The following is a 19,257-nucleotide window of genomic DNA, read 5'->3' on the forward strand; positions in this document are numbered from 1 at the left end:
AATTCATTTTTTTCCTATTTCCATTTCCAATTTCTACACATGCATGTTAGCATACAGCAGACTGAGGGTGCACATTTTTGGCTGGTGGGATTTATTGTTATTATGTTAGGCTGGTGGAATTTATCATCATTCTTTTTCTGTAACTAAATGTGCATAAAATTCCAGCAAATAAAATACTGGGCAACAAGTCTCCAGAATCTATGAAACCAATTCACTGTGAAATCCATGGGCTACATTCACAGAAATCCAAACTCACTTAAGTCAGTTAGATTTCTCCGACATACCTTTTTCTGGGTAAATAGAGTGCACTCAACTATTGCATGAAATGCAAAGCCCCTATGTTACTTAAGGTTCTGTCCAGAAGAACTACTTCTCTCTAAGGTCATCTGCATCACCTGTCTGAGCATATGACTGTATGCAGTATGTCCCATTAATAATAATTACCCCAGTAATATGCCCCATTTTGGTGGAGAGTAGGTAAATTGTTCCGTAGAAACCCATAGGGATTCTCTTTCATTCAAGTGCTTCCATGAGCAGCAAGGGAGAGGGTGGATTATACTCACAGTATTAACTGTTTTTAATACTCTTGATTGTTGTTTAAATTGTGTCAGGTTTTCTTGTTTTAAACTGTTTTAAATTATACCCTGTCACTGTTGTTTTTGGCAAATAAGGCAGTATATAAATATTATTAATAATACTTTATTCTGGGTGAAATAAGTAAATTAACTTTCATTTTTATTTTACGTTTATGCATATTTCAAGCACACTTTGATTAGATGGCACCACTAAATCATTTATTTGAACCTTCCCAGCCAGCTTAATCAGTCAGGCAGAGCACATGTGGTTGGCTGTACTTCACTACATGGCTAGACTTCACAAAGGTACATCAGAAATCTTGTCCACATCCACAGCTTGAACAAATTGCTCCATTAAAATCTGTTAAGAAGTGATAGAAGGGTCAGGGGAAAAAGACTGGTGCATGCAAGTGTCTCAATATGACATAGATCTGCCATTGGTATGATAGGAACACTTTATGCTCTGTCCCACTTATCATGATGTGTTAATTTTCAGCATGGCACATCAATTTCAAGTTTCTTTACTACAAATTCATCCCTTACATTCTTGTTCATTAAGTGCTAACTAGATGCATAATTATTTATGTATCTAATAACTGATACAACAATAACTAAAGCTAGTACAATTGGCATGAAAATGGTACGTTTAGGTTATCCAGTTTTAAATTAAGCAATATGCTGTGAAAGCTAGATTTCTCTGTTCCCTTACATAGCCACGGTCAGATGACAAGATTCTGACATTAAATGTGTTGATGTCATTTAAAGCAAGGCTGATTTGCTGGTAAGCCAATTGACTTGCATCTTGCTTCAAATAGGGATCTGATACAGGCAGACAAGAAAAGACTTGGACATGAATCTGACAAATATGTTGTATATATCTCTTTCACTGAAACATTGTCTTTTAAGAATAAGGTTCCATACACAGCCTATCCATTTCCATCCATTAATAACAGCATATTAAAATAATTCACTTTGTCTACACTTACTTTTATTTAAATGCAAGCTATGGACATTCACTCTCAAGAAGCTCATGAAACAATCGCTTGTTGTCCCTGGCATATAAAAGCAACACTGCAAAATATCACCTCAGAAGGCAGCACTGGTGGTTTTCTGTTCAGTTGAAGTGGCTCTGGGCCTGGGCTGTGGTCCCATCTTATCCCCCATGCTGTATACATTATACATGAAACCTCTGGAAGACACTCTCTGGAGTTTTGGTGTTTGATGCTGCCAATGTGCTTAGGACACCCAACTCAATCTTTCTTATCCATCTAAATTCAAGGAAGCCATTCTAGTTCTAAATTGGTGCCTGATGTTCATGATGGATCTTTGGGAAGGTCCACAGCTGAAACACAAAGTTGGTAGCTATCAACTTCACAGGTTGTGCATGTAACAGGGACCTAGACAAGGAGTTCAAGCTTTAAGTAGGTTGAGATGGTAATGTCTATACACAGTTGTCCAGGAGCAAGCACTACTGAAATCCACGATCTTTACTTCTGTGTAGATATGCATCAGATCAAGCTGCCAATTGAGATATCTGCATTTCTGACATTAGATTTAAGAGACTCTGTGTATATATACTTAAACCTAGTTGTCCTGGCAAAATGAACCCATGTTCACTTTTGCTGGTAATCCATTGAGCTGTTCAGTTTGCAGAGGTTCCAAATGGAATCTTTTAAAAAACCCACAAAACAGATACACAAATATAGGTTTATGCCAGGTGATCTCACACTTCTAATTTCAGTAGCCGCTTGCAACGACTCAGGCAGTCTCTTTGGGTCCATGGGGAGATTTGGCAGTCTGAGAAACCACAACAAAAAGGGAACACCTCAGCTGCTTGCCATCTTCAGTGTTTCTGAGGTTTCATGTGTCACCCAGGGACATTCAGGGGAGAAGAAGACAGAAGCAGCTAGAGGCCCTCATTTAACTTGGAAGTGGTCCAGCTGTCCATAAAAAACATTTCTGTTTTCTGTTTGTTTTTTTGTTTAATGAAAAGCGGTTACTTGAGCAGACAGCAAGAATGGTATCTAAGAGTGCAACAGTACATGGGCTACAGTATGGCCTCAGATAGGGATTCTCATTAAAATACATCCAGCTAGTTCAGTGGAATTCGAATATTTACCAGAACACTTCTCATGACCATCATAATATCAGGCAATCCTTGACCATACGCATTAGAAGTACAGATAGAAATTTCTATGCGTAGTACTCTCTCGCTGCATTTGGTTGCATTAGCATTAGCATATATGTGTGCAAGGTGTAAATAACATGTCCTCTGAACAGAAATCTGACCTGGTTAGAATTCCATAGCTTGCAACCTGAACTAAATGAAATGTGTTACTTTATTCAGATCAAAATGAACAAATGTTTGAATGTATCTTGCTTTTTCTATAAGATATGATAACAATACAGTTAGAGGTTCTATTCAAACTCTAATTGTAAAACTGACCTTATTAAAATTCCACTTCCTCCATAATTAAAAAAAGCTAATTACTGGTAGTAATTGGAGCAGAAATGACATTTGCAGATCATTAATATTCAACAAATTGTTTTTGAAGATATTCTTCCAGGGTTAGTAGTCAATCTTTAGCATTTCTGTTCATTTCTTAGTTAAAAGTCATCCTGAATAATAGTTTGCATTTTAATGGGACTTGTCTTTATTGAGTTGACTTTATTTATAAAGTTTTAAATTGCTAATTAATTTGCGAAAATATCCTCTGTAATATTTGTAACACATGAAGTGAAAGGTGAATGTAGTAGAACATCTAGTGACTCATGCTGTGGCACTCTAAATGAGCATGAAAGATGTAATAGTGCCTTAATAAGGATTTTCATTATTCTTTCTTAGAAATGTCAAAAACAGGTTTAATGTGTCACACTTTTGTGCACATCAATTCAGAAGTCAATTTATTTAACTCCGCAGAGTTGAAGCATATCCAAATAATAATTAATAGAATTCAGTTAGTATGCCATGTTAAAGAAATGGAAACTGTTTACATCGCTTACAACCAACCAAGCAACCCATGTTTATGGGTGTGGGCACAGGTTTTTCTTGATAATATTTGAGGAAAAATTACTCTTTCACACAGAAAGATGTGTGGTTCTTCTCTTTTTTACCCGTATTTTTGACCAATTGACCAAACGGTGGCAATTATCTGCTCAAAATTAGGCACAGTAGTTTGAATGCATGCTGGCAGAAGTATCTGCATATTATGGGCAGTATCCAACAGTGTCATTCCACTAACGCAAATGATGCTGTTAGTAGAAACTAAGTTCTGAACTATATGTAAGAGAAACATCCAGCTGAAATTACATTTCGGCAAGTGTGGTTTTCAAACCATTACACAACCCACTGAACATCCAGTTTTGTGAGGGTAATGCACAAACACTTGTACAATGGAAAGATTTGGCAGATCTCTAGTACAATTTGAGTTTGTCAAATTATACTGCCTCCAAAAATTACTTTTGGCTTCATTTCTTCAAATGCTTCAGGAACAGAGCATGAAGGATGGAGTGAATTGAGTGGGAGGTCTACCTTCTAAATCTAGGGCATGTTTGATCAGGAATTTCATTCACTTATTTGAGAGATGACATTGAGTCCTACCAGACTTCATGATGAAAAGGTCTTAAATTAGTTCCGCAGCCCCTGCGCCTATCTGTCTGAAAGTTTGCCGTTTTCTTTTTCTGGGAACAGCACAATGATGTGTGCCATTTCATAGAAATTTCCATGCACACTCACTTTATTTTTCTTGGGTCATGATAATAGACCGATATTTGATTCCACTGCTAGCTCGCCACCCCAGATCACACCATGACTGAAGTGTCTGAAGGAGCAACAGCTCACAGCCTAACCATCTATTTAGTTTATAGCTGGACTTGCTGTCTGCTGGAAAGATAATTATTTTCTAAGGCAAACATTACATCCCAAATTGCCCTTGTTCAATATAAAAATACCCGTGGTCAGACTTCATTGGTACCACATATGTTATGGACTGATCACCAGGTCTCAGCTTCCTTTGTGTCCAGAAAATGCTTTAAGCATTTGAGAGTATACTTTAGCAGGATATTTTGGACTACAGTTTGGATGACTGACTTACCGTCATGTCTCACCCAGGATAAATAATTTGGGTCACATTTTAATTAGAACTTCCATAAGTTTGCACTCTCAAACAAATATGGGAACCAAAATTCAGCTGTCCTTTGGAAATTGCACTTTACCTAATTTATAATGGAGTTTTCCAATTAGGGTTCCAATTAACCCCATATTCACATATTAGGGGAAAGTTCACCCAAAGTATACTACACATATAATAACATTCAAAAATGCAATGTATTTATTAGGCATAAACGCATATGTCTTGGGAGAAATGTACGCAAAAGTAGGCTAAGATCTCAAAGTTCAGGGTGAACCAAGCTTAAGACTGGAAGAATGAGCAAATGAGAAAAACTGAAACAGACAGGTTACAGTGGCAATGCAACATGCATGCTTACTTAAAAATAATTTCCATTATACTCTGAAATTTCAGTCTGCATGAGTGATGTGAGTATTTATATTACACATTAATCTACAATGCAACATAGTTTGCAGTTACAGGTGCACAGACAAATACTCATAAACCTGCATAATTTTGAATTTTCATAAATCTATTATGCAAAAAAGTCATGTACTTCAGCAGGCAAAGGCAAAATGTGTAGTTCATGCATGCGAGCAGAATAAACTTTCCTTGGCTTTTCAAGCTATCAGTTGTAGCTTTCCAATCTCCCATCTTTTCTAAACTTGTTAGAATATTAATTTTATCCATTTCTGCTCTGCCTTGACAGAAGAAATATCCTGAGGTTATTTCATCATAATATTCATGTTTTGCACTTGGGTGCACTAAATCAGGGTGGTGTGTGAACAGACAGCAGAGAATAAAGCGAAACAAGCAAAATCCTTTCCTTCCCTCTGCAGATTCATAATTGCCCTTAAATGCAAATCCCTATTTGCACCAGGACAGATTTTCCTATTATAATTTTGAAAGGATGATGCTTCTTTTCAGACAACCTGTTTCTACAGCAATGCGTTTGATTAATGATACTGTAAGCTCATGGCTAGGAACTGTGTCTTTACGCTAAGGCAAGAGGGGCCTCAGCAATGCACATAACCCAGTTCTAGCCTGCACATTTGATGAGGATTTTCCCCACCTCCCAAAATTTGAAATTCTACAATTCCACAAATCAATATTCCCGGAATATTCCTTGTTTACTCTGAAGTATGTATCCTTGTGTTCAAGGGAGCTTATTCCCTAATGAGCGTGTAGGTATAGACAGCCTTCAACTTGGCTTCCAAAGAGGATTAGGCAAATGCATGGAGCAGAAAACTATCAGTGACTTCTAATCATATGCTACTTCCATATCAGAGATAGTATGCTGCCAGATACCTGTTGCTGATGATATTACACTCCTATTCTAGACAAGCCTCCACAGTCCACCACTACTGTTGTGTTTAAACTTGCAGGGACAACACGCCCCATCAATCTGAAGCCACAATATGGTGGCAAACTACTGTGAAATGAAAGAACAGCCATACAGAGCTTATTTTCAAGTGACATTTGGCCGTTGTAGCAACGTGCCACCCAAAAACAGCAGCTAATGAGCACGAGTTATTTTGATTTGTTTTTGCTACGGCTATTTCTGCCATATTCTTCAGGCCCATTTTCAATGAGGCCAATCAGGGAGAGGGGCAAAAATGGTCCCCAGGTCCTTCAGCATTGCTCATCCATGTAATGGATCTTTGGTCTGAACCAGCATGGCTTATGTCATAAATGTATGTATTGTGTTGCATTTTAAGGCTTGTGTGGGCCCTTCACACATTCTGCTCAGCTCAACCACCCTTTTGTATGCTGTACATGATTTTGTATGCATGTTGTTATTCACACAGAACAGAGTGTGCATGTATATATCCTTGCACCAAAGATCATCCCAAAGATTGATTCCTGCAGCAATATAGTAAAGGACCAGGACAATGAGGGGCATCTTTGCTGGTGCCAGGCCTTCCATCCACTCCATCTGAATTTGGCCCAGAAGGACTAAGGAGGCATCTGGGTGCATGGATGATAAATTGTAGGCAAACGCAGTTTGTGACACTGTACACCAGAAACACCACTGATTATGGGCCATATCACTTAAGGTACCCTCACTTTGCTGTCAATTCTTAGTGGATCTTGAGACAACATGAGATCCTCTTAGCATGGACATGAAACAACCAATGTTAAAAAATTAAATCAGTGAATCCACTATTAAATATCAAATTCCAAAGTCAATCTCAACCACTGAAGTAAGTAGACAAAATGAAGCACATATTCTGCAAGAAATTTACAGAATAACGTTTTGGGAAGCAAATTCACTTCAGCTCAATGGTCCTATGCATATAAGTTTCCTTATAAGAGTGTTGTGAGATATTTTACATTACAAATAGGACTTATAACATGGAAATATGTTAGCAATTATCATTATCAATAAGGGAATATTTTCAACGTTCCCTTTGAAAGTATCCACCCAATCCATCAGAGAAAAATATTTGAGAATGTGTATGACTAAAACTTCTGATGATGCTGTGAGATATGTTCTGGGTAGGATGAGTAGAATCATCTCCTTTTCCTTATTTTTCCCCATTCAGGCTCCCCTGCTATGTAATTCCATCATGTTCTTCAGCTTTATCCTTGGAGTGTCTGATTTCTAATTTCTGTTATCATTTTCCCCCAGCAATCTTTGTTTACACAGCCCTACAGTATACCACCATGCATTTCACAAAGGTACCCACCTTAATAACTTTCTCCAATAAAGAGGTCAACAGGAACAGCACAGACGGCCCCATAATTGGATCAGAGCTCTTTGCTTAAAGTGATTAATCTTTCAAAGTCATGTGCGGACAGCTCTGCTCATACATCTCAACCAGGGCTTAAGAACACATCTCTCTCCTGATACTGATATCCAGAATTAGCTCTCTGTGACCCAGGATATGAAGCGTACTCATGAAAGAATCCATCTGCAATCACACAACGATGCAAGAATAATAATTAGCATCGATGAGGCGTTGGCAATGGAAAACACTTTTGTGGTGAAGTTGAAACAAGAAGGGAAGCAAATATTTATAATTGGGGGCATACTGTAATTTGATACATCCATTAGATGGAGCAGATGTATCGCGGTAATGTACATCAGCTTATACCAGACTAGTAGAGGTTATGCACCAGTATTTCTTTTATTCTTTTCATTATGCAGATCTAAGGTACAAATAGATTCTGACCATTTGTGCTTGGGGAAATAATACATTCTCCATTGCACCTAAAATAATAAATGATGTGTATGTCTGTCAGTGTCATAGTGCCTGAACCATAAAACCTAGACACCTAAAACTTGGCATGCATACTAAGGGAACCCACAGGATGTTCTTGTTTGGGATACTTCATTCTTCAAAAACATCAATTAATTTTTGAAGAATTATCCCATAGATTGGGATATTATTAATCAGCTTTTATACTTAAATTATGCCCGACATGGTGTTGCAGAAGTCCCTGCTCATCCAAAGCCAAAGGCACCTCAATGTGGAAATTCAACATTCCTGCCTGCTGCCAAAGACCCATCAAACCTCTCTCCATCCCTTGCTTTCTTCCCTGCCTCTCTTCTTCCATCACACTTTTTTTGTTACTGGGTCAGAAAGCAGTTCCACCTCCTCCTCTTCTTCCCGGCTCATCGGACCCCGGTGACAAAGCATCATGGCACCAAGTATGAGGGCCAGGACAGGCAGAACAATGGGACCAGGATACCTGGTGGGGCTTCACAACTACTTGGGGACCTGAGGAAAGTACAAGTTACCATTCCAAGGTCAAGCCAGAGGAAATGTTCATTTAGAGCAAGGTGGATCAAACCAGGGTCAGGCAGGAGAAAACTGGAGCAGGACTGGAGCAAGGCAGGAGTAAATGGAACAGGCCTCAGAGAAGGAGGGACCCGAGCACAAGGAGTCACCAAAACAAATTGTGTTGCTGTGGCAAAGGACAACGCTGTCAGAAAGCCTTTTGTGCTGGTCTCCAGGGCCTCCAGCTTTACTGCAGAAATACTCCTCAGTTGTTCCCTGTAAGAGTGTTCCTGGTTCTGCAGGCACTCGCAGGATCACTCAGATCTTGGTCATGACACTGAGCCCGTGAGTCCACAGGGCCCACCTGTGCTTAAACATCCCTCACATTCTGAGTAACAGCACTCCAATCAAACACTGCCTTTGGGGTGGGAGTCAGCCGATGAGGGCCTAGCTTACTATTTCTATTGTTTCTGTGTCATCATTGCCTGAGTCTCCACAAAGGCAATATCTGATTGGTTTCAACTGCTGCTACTCAAAATGCAAGTACTTTAAATAATGGCGAAGTGTGAGACCTGCCCAATCAGCAAAGGCAGCTGGAAGAGCAAGGAGGACATGGAAGCATCTCTAGTAGGGACTGTCCCTTCTCAACTCTTGGACCTTCAGGACCTGCCTGCCCTAGCAACTGCTACCACTGGGCCTGACAGGTAGTCATATTACTAGACATGGTTACCAAGCAAGTTTTCATATAGATCCTTGCCTGAATGTGCACTTTCAAATATTAGCAATATCTTTTAAGAGTAAGCACTGAGCACTCCAAAGCTTGGCATCTTACAAGTTAAGGTGATTAGGAGACTGAAAACAACTCTTGCTTAGCCCTGAAATAATTGATAGAAAATAATTAAAACACATCCAAAAGACCAGGCTCCTGCAAGAGCTTGCATTTTATTCATATCAACAGATTAATAAGGCAGACACATTAAAAGTGATGGTTTAAGGCAACTGAGCAATGGGGAAGGTGGGGAGATAAGCAGTTCTGGCAGCAGAAAGAATGGCAGAAATAGATATGGAGAATAACAGGTGAAGGGAAGGAAACCAGCAGTGGACCTAGGTGAGCGTGTGGACAGGAGGAACCACCCAGAAGGACCCACACAAGCCTAAGGAAAAGCAGGCCAGCTCCCCAGACAAGTGGGGCAATGAATGAAGAGGGAGGGGTTTTGACAAGCTAAAGGACATGCTGGTGAGAGGTTAACCAGGCAGGAAGGCTGCATCACCTCACCACACTTGTACATATTTTGTGGGCATGTGATGAGGCTAGAAATAGTGGGGTTCATTTTCAGGAACAAAGGAGGAGGGGGATGATGAGCCACTGGGTATAGACCCAAATCTGATTTTAATGATCAGAGTCCATATCATAGCAAATATCCAGCTGGCTCACTGAAATAAATACATAGATATGTGCTCATTCAGAAGTAAAGTAGACAAACTGTTTTCTCCCTCCTTTCTAGATCAAATCAGAGGTAAAAAAATTAGCAAACTGCTGTGCATTCCTCTGTTGATTCTTCTGGCCTAATGTCTCAAGCCACACTGTAAAGTTGGATGTTCACAGAAAGGGAAATGTCAAGGGATTATGCTGGGAAACAACTGGTGGTCCCAGGTCATGTCCATCACTCTGCTTGGAGGGTCAGGTCTGATTTTTAAGATGGAAGACCTTTCCTTCCATCCAAAGAGGGAAGGGAACTTTTTCTCCACATCCAAAACAGCAGAAAATCAGGCCATCTGGCAACAATAGTCAAAGCATTCTTTATCGTGGATAATTTCATACATGACCAAATTCACGGATGTCTTTTATTCTAAGGCTTAATTGGGCAATTTATAAATCTGGCCAGGATGGAACATGGAGAGGATGTATGGACACAAAGACAGTGTGTGTATTTAATACACAAATATGTATATTTTACACATGGATAGGTATGTGCAAGTATACTTAAATAAATGCATCATAAAAGTACTGTTTGAAATCCAGCCTACCCACTTCTCCTTCCGGCAGCATTAAGATCCAGTATGATCCAATGGCTTTATTGAAGGACTGGTGGCTCCTGAGTTGAATATTTAATTCTAGACTCTGTGGGCGGCCATGGGTAAATCTATTATATCTTGGCCATGAAGATACATTTGTAAAATGGGACCATTAAGGACAGTTGTGACAATGGGCATTCGTTAATTAATCAGTTGTATTTTTATGCTGTTTCTCAACCCCAAAGCCTTACATATAAAAGAGAAGCTTACATATAATCAGTCAAATGAGATGGGCCTTGCCTGCCAGCTTACAATCTAAAGATGAGACACATGCAGAAAAAAGAATGGGGAAGGAACACTGGAGCCATGCATACTAGTTAATACTTTTGCTGGCTTGTGTGAAACTGGGGAATTTACTCAAGACAGTGACACCATCTTCATCACAATCACAATGTAACTATTACTTACATTTACTTCCAAGGAAATGCACTTGGAATCCCCACTTGAATTATAATGTGTGTTACTGGAATTTCTGCTTATGGAGTCAGGACATCCACAGAACAGTAAAAAGAACTAGACCTGATTAGCTTTTCTTGCAGAGGGGAAAAAAGTCTATTTTCTCATAAATGAGAGCCTGTTTGTGTTCTTCTTCTCCAATCTGAGGATGGAGAGAAAAGGAAATGTTTCATGTCAGAAAGGACAACACTAAAAGCATGTTTTGGATCAAAACCTGGCTGCTGCTTTGCCTTGTTATCCCAGCAGAGAAGACCTCCATGGTGTTGTAGCTACACAAAATTTACTGTATAGGGAACTCAAAAATGCATTATTAAAGCACTCTATGTTTATTTCTTAAAACTGCTCAAAAGTGTACATAGATTCAGCCCAAGCCAACAAGGCTTTAGAAGCATGAAGCTGCAAGTACAGAACCACTGTAATGAGAAAGAAGAATAAAAACATGCTGTGGCAAAAACCAGTCCTCTCAAGAAATTTATTATTGTTGTTACACATCATTTATATCCTACCTCTTTTATTTTGAGGAACTGTAGGCAGCACACAAAACTCCATTTTATTCCCACAACAACCCTGTAAGGTAGGTTAGGGTGAGAGTGAGTGACTGGCCCAAAGTCACCCAGTAACCTCCATGGATGTGTGGAGACTTGAACCTGGATATTTCAGGTCTAATCCCCAGGCCAGTACTGCAGCTACCACACCACACTAAGGAAGTCTATGATATGGTTCATATCACTGATTGTCAAAAGTGTGAGAAAGAGTTTCATTATAGCACATTTCCAAGGCATGCATTCTGTTTACATCTTTCCCTTTTGCTTCATTCTTAAATATATTCAGTAATATAAAGGCAATACATATGTAAGTGTTTGGAGATGCATAGCATTCTGGGAAAGTGAACTGAATGGATCAAATTGGGAAGGTTTAAACCAGCTGTCTTCCAGAGCTTTTGGACTTCACCTCTCATCAGCCCTAGTCGACATGGCCAATAGTCAGGAATACCGGCAGATGTTGTCCAAAACCTCTAGACAGCACCATGTTGGGGAAGGTTAGGTAAAGGTAAAATCAACTAGTGTTCCTCCTTCCTACATTCAAAATCCCAAATCTGGATTTTAAAAAAATCATATATTAAATTCTAAGGTCTTGAATTTTCTGTTTATATTGAGTTTAGGTCAATTTTTTCTAGTGATCAACTTGTGCATCAATGTAGTTCCCTGAGTGCAGCAGAGGAGAAAACATTTACTCTTTATTATTCATACAGATAGTAAAATTCTTTAAATTAGATGAAAACCAGTTAGATGGTTCAGTAACAATTCAATTAATATGTCAGGGAATGAATGATTCAAGTTACCATATTAAAACATGCTTCAATTAAAAGAAAAGTAAAGCTAAGCAAACACCACACGGCTCACCATCTATTATCTCCCTTTAGAACATTGGTCATATTTCTGAAAAATGTCAACATGATACTAACCAAAAGGGTGATTTATGGCAAATAAATTAGATCTCAGTACAGCAGACTATTGGTACAGGAATGTATTTGTCAGATAGGAAATATGAAGAGACATTAAAACAAAAGCCATGTAGCACACCCTTTGTTCTTAACCACCTTGGATTTGGCTTACACTTTTCATCAGGATCCCTGCTTGTCATTTTGGCTTAACTATCCTATTCCAAAAGGCAGCACAACCCAGGTAAAAGCTACACCTGGCTAAGGCCAAACTTGACAATGTGTGCAGCTATATGCATATTTCCACAGATTATTTAACTCAAATCACTCTCTAATGCATCAAAACATAATCATGGATGGATGGTTTGATTAACCTTTTCCGGCTGGACATTCCCTTCCCTCCCCCTGTTCTTATTTGGTTTTCTTTTTCACATCCTTGGTGAAGGAGGGCTCCGAATTCCTTTAAAGTTCTTGTTGCTGCAGTGTAGAGACTGAAGAGTCCCTGAACAAGTTGGGAGTTCAACACCATGTTACTTCCACATAAAAGCCCCCAAGCTCAATACACGGCATAACCAGGAAGGGCTAAGAGTTCTGATTGAAGCCCTAAAGAACTGATATGAGTTAACTGTAGATATTATTGAACCAGAGGGGCAAATAGTCTGACTGAATATAAGGCAGATGTCAATTACCTGCTGTGTAATACGGGGGTAGAGAAGCAAGAGCATCACAGATGGCACAACTTTGCATAAAGTTTACATGTGCAAATTTACATGTATAGAAACTAACATATATTGATTTACTGCATTGGTTTACAATATTTGCATACCATTCCATGTCTAAGCAGATTCCAGAGCTGAAGGATTTGGAAGCTAAAACAAGTAAAATAATTAAAAACAATACATTAACATGAAGGTAGTATTAAAGATGTGGTTAGTCAGCAAGAAAGACTTCCCAGAGCAAGGCTGTCTTTAGCGGGCACTGAAAACAGAACACTGCTGGTGACTGCCTGATCTCCAGAGGCAGGGAACTCCATAAAAACAGGGTCACCGCACTGAAGGTCTTGCCCTGGTGAACTCTACCCAGGTCATTGAACCACCAGGGGAATGTCCTCCCATGACCTCAGCGATGGGGCTGGTTGGTAATATGCATGTGTATTGTTAACAACTATTTATTACATGTTATAAATGCCCAAGTACAGCATGGTAAATTTTGTAACATTTTACAAGACTTAATATTCTACACTATGCAACTCATCATCATGTCTGGCACTCCTGCTTAGTGCTTTAAAAACAACTGTATGTATGTATGTATGTATGTATGTATGTATGTATAGAAAGCTGAAAATTTAGAAATAATTATGATGGTGTAACTAGTGACACGACATATCCCACCCACAGTGGATCAGACCATATCAATGGGGAATAGACCGTATGTTTATTTATTTATTTATTTATTAAAACATTTCTATGCCGCCCCTTGCCGAAGCCTCGGGGTGACTCACAACATAGGCTCATGTTCTGTGTGCCTGACCAACTGCTATCCCAGGGCTAACTGCTGATGGGCAATTTCCAGGTCCCTTATCACCCTTCTTATGGTTTTTTGCCTTTAAGCCAGCCACCTTGTCAAATAAAGGCTATCTCCAAATAAATAACTGTCCTATGACTGCCCTTCAGATAGAGGACAGTAAAGCAGGGCTGATTGTTAGCCGGGTGTGTAAGAAACAACCATTTGTACACTTAGAGCTGGGAACGAAGATCAGTTTGAATGAAAGATTCCTCCCCCGTTGTCTTGCACTTCATTCGCCCCCCACCCCCACGAATTCTCTTTTGTCAAGCAACCACCCTTGCCTTTTATACATGAAGAAAAAGTATTTTGTATTTCAGATCTTACAGCCCACAGATAGTACATCAAATAAACTCCATAATTCTTGTGTCCCCCCCCCCTCCCAGGAGAATGTCCATTTGGCACATGTAGTACTGACTACTCTTCTGACTTCCAATATCTCTTTCACAGGTCACTCATTAATTAGCTTCCCATTTGGCTGAATCCACCCGGCTTTCATTTTTCTGGTACTTGACTTGACATGACTCCATGTGTCCTTGTCTACACCCAGAGCTGTTCTGACATTCAGACATGCAAAGACAGATTTAATCTGATCCTTAATGAAATGGTAAGTGTAAAAAAACAACCCACCAATTTGACTGGGCTTTGAATTATATTTGATTTCTCTTAGACGTTTGAAACATATTACAGAAAAGCAATAAAATACTGCTCACACTGTAATGCCTTGCTGGTAATGTGCAGAGATGATAGATAACTTTCTTATTAAAGACAAAAATCCCATTCCATCCTGGGAACCTTATCCATATTCTAATAAAAATATGCATAATATTGCATTGCAGCAAGACAAGCAGCCATTAATTCTAAGTGAAAATGATTAATTATTACTGTGTCTGTTCCCCTGATGGAGAAAAGTGTAGCAAATGAAAGGTTTTGCGTGTGTGTTTTAAAAAGCAAAGTACAGCAAAGTATACTTTGGCCTGATTTTTTATACTTGATTTTCATCAACTTAGGTTTCTGTTAAACTAAGAAATGCACTCAAACATGTACAAAGATGCAGAATATGTTAGTACACCAGATAGAATATTAGTTTTGGGCTTAGGAATCTTGCTTTGTTTCATTGGTTCATTTTGTTCTGTTTTATATCTCCTCTGTCACAGAAAAGGGGAGTGCATTTTTGACAAGTCATTTTTAATTATCTCTTATCCTCATCTGAAGTCTCTACCTTGTAGATCACTGTAAGAAGGAATGAGAACATATATAAAATATATTGCACACTGAGAAAAGATCTGCAAAAAGATTTCCAATACAAAAATATAGTGTACTTGTGTGCATATTTGCATGCCAGGTCCTGGGTCTGAAGTGTTTAGCACACTTTACAATAACCAAACACACACACACACACATTGACGAGCCAAGAACAGTTATTTTCAAAAGCCCTATTCAATTCTATGGAGCAGTACTCCCAGTGAATTCTATGAAACCATGTTTGGGCTCACTCTGGGGGTCTTTTAGAATAAAGTATAAAAAAGCAGTAGCTACAAGAATGTTCACTCTTGCACGAAAAAGCAGAGTTGGAAGACAGCAAAATTCAGTAATCAAATCTACAGTAGAAATCTCTTTCTCTCTTTTCCTTTTGAAAATTGGAACTGGATTTTCACTGGGAATGCCTCAGATTCCTTCTGATTTACAGACTGCATTTGTACCCCTTCACTTCTTGAAAAAGGAGCAGAGCTTTCACAGGGAGATTACAGATGAGCTGACTATCCTGCGCCAAAGTGGCCCTGGAACTTCTTCTGAGCTAGAACTACATAAGCAACAGTTATTCCGTTACTTTGGTTTCTTATATATTCAGTGCATTGCTCTTTTCCATTTTCTAAAGTTCATTGCCCTTAAAATATATTTGTTTTCTACAACATAAAGCTCTTCCCCACTCCCTGATGATGGAGAAGTTTTATCCCAATAGGGGGTTGGTTGATGGCTCAGAGCTTGCTCTAAAAGCTGCCTGACACTGGGTTGTGCTAATGCACAGTTTCACAGTTGCGATGAGGGACTGGAGAAAGGAGAGCCTCTTTGTTCCACATTGTAAAGCCCTGTTACTAATAGCCAGACTTTTATGTAGCTGTGCAGCAACAACTGGAGAAAAGATCCATGGGGAATTAATACTGCTCTTGGCTCTATTAACTCTCAGTCAGATGCCATTGTAAGTATACAACCAGTATGTGGAGAACAATTCTATAGAACATAGCCCAGTTCTCTGCTTCTACTGATTCGAGCCTCTAATTGATTCTGATTTCCTAACAAATATTTTGAAAAGATGTCAATAAATAAGCAGCAAATGCTCGGAAACAACAGGACACAGAAAATGACTCTGCAGTGATGGACAGGGTGAGGAGGCGGAGATGTCTATGTTACCACCTCTGAACTGTGTGTGGACAGTCATAGGAATGTTTCTCTGTAACTCCTTCTCTGTGATAAGCCAACACAGATGGACAAATGGTTTTGTGCAGTCATCTCTGTTTATTACCTAGCCCGGTCCTGTGTTGCCTATTGAAACTTCTGAGGCTTCTTGTTGAGTTGACCCATCCTAGTTTGTTCTTTATATCAGTAGGTTAAGCAGTCAGAGGAAAGCCTTTTTCTAGAAGACAGGCTAGATGATTCATAAGGCAATACAGGAGCAGGTTAATGTAGGGCTACTTTGCTGATACAAGAAAAGTACGGATTCCTGGAGGGTAAGTTGCATGGAAGCACAATTTGTAACCTTGTGCAGCAGATTGCTCCACATGGGGCATTCATCTTTTATTTTATTTATTTATTTTATTTATTTTTCGATTTATATCCTGCCTTTTTCCTACAAAGGGCTCAAGGCAGCTTACATCTCCTCCTCCACCTTATCCCCACAACAACAACCCTGTGAGGTAGGTTGGGCTGAGAGTCTGTGACTGGCCTAAAGTCACCCAGTTGGCTCCATGGCTGAGTGGGGACTCGAACCCAGATCGTCTGAGTCCCAGTCCCATGCTCTTAACCACTACACCACACTGGCTCTCCTTAGCTTAGCTTCCTATGTCCTTGATTAGGTCCAATTACATTGAATTTATATCCCACCTTTCTTGCAAAGTGGCTCTCCATTCTATCCTCACCACAACAAGCCTGTGAGATAGATTAGACTGAGAGGCAGCAACTGGTCCAAAGTCACTCAGTGGGTTTCATGGCTGAGTGAAGATTGCAACCTAGATCTGAGTCCCGGTCCAGCACTTGTCCACTATGCCACAGAGGCTAGAAATTTATTTCAAAAAGAGTGAGAAATTGGGAAACAATGTAGTGGCTAGATTTCTTTTAACTTCATCATTCTTCAAACTGCCTGATTCTCCACCCCACGTTTTCCTCTGAGTTGTGGGGCAATATTGCAATCCTGCTTGCCAGGCAGAAAACAGAACTACATCTGTGAAAGTTAACACATATGTAGGGTTACCTACAGTGTTATGCACTTTATATTCTTATGTAGAGTGGGGTATAGTGAACCCACTACACCACGGCGCACAGGGCTGAAGCACAGAGACCTGTTGATTATCTAGGACAATAATATAATCTGCCACTTCCCTCGGAGATACCTGTTTCCTCTGAGCTTACCTGTAAAATTCACAGTAAGTCAGTGCCAGAGTTCTCCCAAAATAATAAAAGTTAGTGGAGCTACGTATCTGTTTTTGACAGCTGGATTAAACATGGGGTGCCTACATAATCAGGCAGGTAGATTTGCTCTCACCTGTTTTTTGTTTCATCATTTACTTGTTTTCTTAGCTTCAGCCACCTGCATTGATCTGATGATAATTTTAATGGGCTCTGTTCTTACCAAAGGGAAGCTCAGTTTGCGAGCAACAGTTGCATTCTTTAATTCACTTGCTTTCCAGTAATCCCAGAAGTTGTTTTAAAATGCCTTTACAAACTTCTCTTTTAAAATCTGCAAAATGCAGCACCAAAAACAAAAATGGCACTCTGCCAGCCTTGAACCCTCTCCAACGTACAAGTTGTTCTGGCAGCAGAATCCTCTTTCGCCCCAGTAAGGCCAGAGTGCAAACTTTTAGATGTGGTAGCAAGCAATTCCGCCTGCTTGAGCCTTGAGTTATCTTCAGTGGGAGACTTCACATTTTGCTATTTAACCTGACTAAACCAGAGTGCCAGCTGCCTGTGTCAGAAATGTCCAGCACTGTCATGGTTTCCTATCAGCTTATGACACCTGTTTGTATTTTCTTCCGCGGGGAACCTATTAAAACTCTCTTCATTACCCACTAGAAAGCTCTGTGCTTTAAAGTCTTCTAATGTTTGTGCACATTTGGTTTGGCAATTAAAAAGGACTGCGGAATAATGGTTTTTAAAAAGTTCCATCTAGAGTTGTCACAGAATAGAGGCATACTTTTATTGTGTGTGTAGGTGGGTGAGTGCGCACCCATGTGTGTGAGCATTTGCTTGGAATGTCAAGCTGCCTTCTGAAACATCAGCCTGAAAATAGCACTGCTCCTTTGAGGACTTCCTGGAATAGTTCTAGTCACTTTAAAAACAATTAGCAAGGTTTATCTTAAGGTGATTAGCCTTACCACTTCAAGCGAACAAGGCAGATGTTTTGGAACAAGGCAAAAATTTGGAATGAAAATAAAATAGGCTGAAAAAAGAAAGCATGCTGTAAAGTGCTTAAAATAGGGTTACATTGTTCTATTTCCAGTTCATGTTACTTTCATGTGTTTTTCCCCCATAGTTCTGTTCCACTTTGACACTAATCTGCAATTTTAAAAAGTCAACTCCAAATATGCATTTCAATATGCATTTAAATGTGTATTTTTATTTCAAAGGCCTAAATCCAGCACAGAGTGAAATTAATGGACACCTAAGTTAGGACAAAACATGCATTTAATCTGCACCCATATGTAGTATCTTCATTAGAAGTTGGAATGCGTGAGGAAGGCTTTATGGGAATGGGAATCAGTTGGATTCCAGGGCTCTGTTCTTACGGCCTGAGTCTGGCTTTCTGGCAAGCATGCTGAGTGTTCATGTGAGCACCCACCAGGAAGAGAGCACATGAGAATGCTGTGCAAGTCACAATCCTCTTCCAAGCACATGACTTGCAGCCTGTTTGTGCTGCAAAGCTGCAGGAGGTTTCTGGTTGCACATCCAGGCTTCAGTGAGCAATTGTGAACTTCCCCTTGGTTCAGCTTGCTTCCTAAGTGAGAGCTGGGTAAAATAAGCAGTTTGATGAACAGAAGAAGGGGTGTGTTCTGGGGAGGATTGCTGTATCCCTAATTACAATGTGCAGCATGTGGTAC

This window comes from Varanus komodoensis, unplaced genomic scaffold (genome assembly GCF_004798865.1).
Source record: "Varanus komodoensis strain SLA01 unplaced genomic scaffold, ASM479886v1 scaffold13_3, whole genome shotgun sequence".
In the NCBI taxonomy this organism is placed as follows: Eukaryota; Metazoa; Chordata; class Lepidosauria; order Squamata; family Varanidae; genus Varanus; species Varanus komodoensis.